General features: G+C 50.1%; 1 pseudogene; it reads right to left on the bottom strand.

Moving 5' to 3' along the window:
- Nucleotides 1-357: 357 nt before the first annotated feature.
- LOC147145613 (uncharacterized) lies at nucleotides 358-3,216 on the bottom strand (annotated as a pseudogene).
- Between the last annotated feature and the right edge of the window lie 1,203 nt (nucleotides 3,217-4,419).

The following is a 4,419-nucleotide window of genomic DNA, read 5'->3' as shown; positions in this document are numbered from 1 at the left end:
ATGCTGGCTTAGCCACAGAGCAGAGCAAATGAGAGGGGATCAATGTGGAGATAAAGACATGACATAAAAGCTCTGTAAACACGCAAACATACGCAAATGCACATGTTTACAAAAATACACAGAGACGTACCTGCAACCACACACAGGCACGCACGCGCATACACACACAGAATTGATGGCAGAGCCCATCTTCCCTACCATAGAAAGTTATTTGTTTACCCTTTTTACCTTTGCCAAAGGAGGTTATGTTTTCCTGGCAGTTACTTGACTTGCTTGAAAGATACATCTCCTGGATGCACTGGGACACATCATCAGTGATGTATCCTGGGTTCATGGGGTGTTTTGGGTCTCACAACATCATACACCCTCGCCCAGGCGACCCAGCCGGGGTGATCAAGTCCCGGCTTGTGTCCCAGTAGCAACCCACGGATCTGCCCTTTTCAGCCACAGCCACAGCCACCTAGTGGCTTTGTCTGCAGCTTTGCTTGCGGTTTGAATGGGCCTCTTCTTGGCCGCCCCTGTGACTCCCAATCGGCCAAGGACTTTGCAGGGGGCGCGTCCTGCAAAGCCTCTACAGTCAACTACTATTGACTCATACAAGGTCCTCCAGCCCCTGCCCCTGTACTCCTCCACCAGTTCCTGATACTTGGCACGTTTCCTTTCGTTGGCTTACTCAATCCGCTCTTCCCAGGGTACACTAAGTTCCAGCATGATCAGGTGTTTTGAAGCCTCTGAGATAATGATCATGTCTGGCCGCAGAGATGTTGCTACGATGTGATGGGTGAATCTCAGTTGTTTTCCCAAATCAACGTGCAGCTGCCAATCAAGAGCCGTGTGGAGGAGTCCCGTTGTTGCCTGTGGACGCGCGCGAAGTCTCTCTCCAGCTTTGATGAAGGAGATTGCATGATGGTGTTTGGTGGTGCTGATGGCCAAGGCTATGCTCTCAGCAACTTCTTTGAGTACCTGGTCATGGCGCCAACGATAGCGACCGTCAGCCAGGGACTTTGGACAAATGCCGAGGAGATGTTCCAAGGAGCCACTTCCGGAGCAAAGGGGGCAGGTGGGTGTCTCGCTCTTCCCCCACTCGTGGAGGTTTGCTACGCTAGGGAGGGCGTAGACTGCCACCACAAGGAAGCGGACGCGGTGGAAGTCTGCCTGCATGTTTGACCAGATAACTTTGTGCTGTAAGGCGCTCTCCTATCTTGTCCATACCCCCTGTTGCCGGAGTCCCACCACCCTGCCCACTCGCTCTTCCTCCTCGCCTGCTTGGCCCTCCTCCTGGAGTAGATGTTTTTTACCTTTCTCCCGGGCCTGGCTGACTTGGGTCTTTGGGAAGTAGCCCAAGCCTGTTCTCCCTGTTGCCACGACACCAACCAACGCCTTTTGCCGTAGGCGTGACTCAGCCACCTCGACTGCCTTTTCTGCCTTCCACTTCCTGGCTGATGACACCTTGCAGTCCCTGGAGTCTCTGTACTGCAGGGCTTCTCTCGTGCGTGCCACCTTGAATTCTTTAGTGAGCCCACTGAAGGGTAGCTGCAGGGTGTTACTTGTCCCATACATGGCAGCGCTGTTGAGGCTGCGGGGAAGACCCTGCCATCTCCGCAGGAAGCTGCTTATCTTCCTTTTCACAGGACTCCACCGTTGTTACTGGGACTGCATACACGAGTAGAGGCCACAGGACTCTAGGAAGGATGGAGTGCTGGTAGACCCAGGTTTTAAATCTACCAGGCAAGCCAGACTTGTCCATCTTAGTGAGCCACCCTCCAAGCTCATCAGTGGACTTCTGGATAGCAGCAGAGTCTTTCAGGCTGGAGTCAAAGAGCTTTCCCAGGCTCTTGACTGGTTGCTCCGTAATCGATGGTATTGCCGTTCCTGAGATTGAGAATCGGAATTTGTCCACCACTTTCCCCTTCTTCAGTACCATAGACCTTGACTTAGCGGGCTTGAAACTCATCCTGGCCCAAAGCATGAGCCTCTCCATTCCCTGCAAGATCCACCTGCTCCCTGGGACTGATGTTGTTGTGGTGGTAAGGTCATCCATGTAGGCTCTTATTGGGGGCTGTCAAACACCTGATCTGGATAGAGGCCCTCTGCATTCCACCTCAGCAGCCTGTTCATCGCCAGTGCAAAAAGAACAACGGAGATGGTACATCCTGTTATTATTCCTTTCTCGAGGTGATGCCAGTCTGAGGTTACAGACCCAGAAGTGACCCTGAGCCTGAAATTATCATAATAATCCAGGATCAGGTCCTTGATCTTGCTGGGAACATGGTGTAGGTGTAGCGCGAGCTCAACTAGTTTGTTTGGGATGGACCTGTAGGCGTTAGTCAGGTCCAACCACAACACAGCAAGGTCTCCTTTGCTCTCATGGGCCTGTCTAATGAGCTGTGTGATTACGCCATTGTGCTCTAGACAGCCGTGAACTCCCGGGATCCCACCATTCTGCACTGAAGTGTCAATGTAGTTGTTCTTAAGGAGGAATTCGGGAGACAATGCTGAAAAACACCTTCCCTTCCACACTCAGTAGTGAGATGGTCCAGAACTGGTTGATCTTTTTCGAGTCCTCCTACTTGGGGATCTAAACTTCCTCAGCACATCTCCACTGGTCGACTACTTTCCCTCTTCGCCAGATCACCTTCATTTCCACAGATGCCGGAGAAGCTCTGGACAGCGCTTGTAGACGAGGTAAGGTACACCACTGGGGCCCGGGGAAGATGATGAGCGGGTTTCCTTGATGACCTCTTCAACCTCCCTCAGACTATGCTCTGTCATCTTGAACTCTGCCGTTGGTGGGGCAGGGCTGATGAACGCTCTGTTGGGGCCTAGGTCTTGACCCCTCAGTGGGTCGCACATCGAGTTCTGGAGGAAGCGATTCACTTCCTCTCTTGGGAACTCAAGTCGGCCACTCCGCTTGTCCCCGAGCAGCTGTTTAGAGAACTGGAAGGGATTAGCAATGAAGGCTGCCCGCTTCTTTGCTCTCTCTCTTCCACGCCTCCTGTGCCACTCTGCTCTGCGGAGAATTTTCAACTTCTCCAACAGGATGTTACGTACCTCTTCCAAAGCTTGCTTATCCTCATCAGCAGCTCTCTTGAACTGTTTCTTCAGGGTTCGAAGCTCCTTCCGCAGTCGGTGTATTTTAGTGGACCTGCGCTTCATGGTGTAGGGGGTGGTCTCAGTGTCGCTTTCTGAGCCATAGCTGACGATGATGGTGCTCATTGCATGGAGTCTGCTGTCGACGTCTCCTTTGGCTGTGGCTCGTACGATGTTGGACACGTCCTCATCAAACTGCAGCCATTCAGTCCATCTGCTCGCTGGGCTCCACTTAATCCGCTGCTGTGGAACTACTCTCCTGGGATTTTGCTACGTGGGGGGACTGGGATCTGTGGGTTGCCTCCTGTTCGGGCTCCTCCTGCGTCTCACCACGTCCAAGACCTGTGCGTACTATGTTATCTTGTTGTGCTTTGGCGAGTGAAAAACATTTTTTCTTTTTTTTCTCGACATATTATCACTTAAACCAGGGTTTGATAAGAGATGGGCTCCAGTTCACATCCGGACCCAGACAACTTTCAAATCTATTAATTTGACAAACATTCGTAATTTGAATAGTGCAACTTTTAGAGGGAAAGACTACCCTTACCGCTGCCGGAGATGCGGGCAAGGTTACGTAGTCTGTGCAGGGGGCCTCCCAGCCGTTCGTTCTTTGCCAGGCGTCTGGTTGGTTCTGTGGCTGGAATGAATCAGTTTGATTTCCATTCATTTTAATGGGAAAAATTGCTTCTGTTCTCAAACATTTTGATTTGTGATCAGAAACTCAGAAGGAATGAAGTTTGCGAATCAAGGTTTCTCGGCATTATTCAGGATGAGAGTGGTGAGAGACAAGTGATGGGTGAGTGAGCAGGAATGATAAAAGCAACTGGTCCTCTTTAGGAAGAGAAAAGTATCCAGTGAAAATATTTGTTCATTTTTATTCTCCCCACTGCGAGCAGATGCGATACAAAGTCAATTTTGACCCATATACATTTACTTCGAAAAGGCAAATAAGTTATTTGGTTCGGAAATAGCTCTTAATACAAGCATAACAAGAAAAACTGAACAAGGAAGAACTCAATATACAGATTAACAGGCTCAATCAAACCAATCCAGCAAATCAAACCACCGCAAGAACATGCCAATCTGTGCAAGATTAGATGCACGTGTCAAAAAGTAACACTTTTAGTGTTTTATTTTTAGCTATAAACACAAACGTTTTTCTTTTTTTTCCTTCCGACGCATCTTTCTTTTAGAATCACAAATCCGCTTTTAGTGGGATTGTGGCTGTTGTGGTTGGTGTTGAGGCATGGCTGGCTGAAGACAGTGCTGGCGTGGATGCGCTTTGTGTTGCTGATGATGTGGACAGAGTGCCAGGTGAGCTCTGCAGCT

Source organism: Filicampus tigris, chromosome 6 (assembly GCF_054856515.1).
Source record: "Filicampus tigris isolate MCC_2025a chromosome 6, RoL_Ftig_1.0, whole genome shotgun sequence".
NCBI classification, from domain to species: domain Eukaryota; kingdom Metazoa; phylum Chordata; class Actinopteri; order Syngnathiformes; family Syngnathidae; genus Filicampus; species Filicampus tigris.
This window is presented reverse-complemented; position numbering and strand designations above follow the sequence as displayed.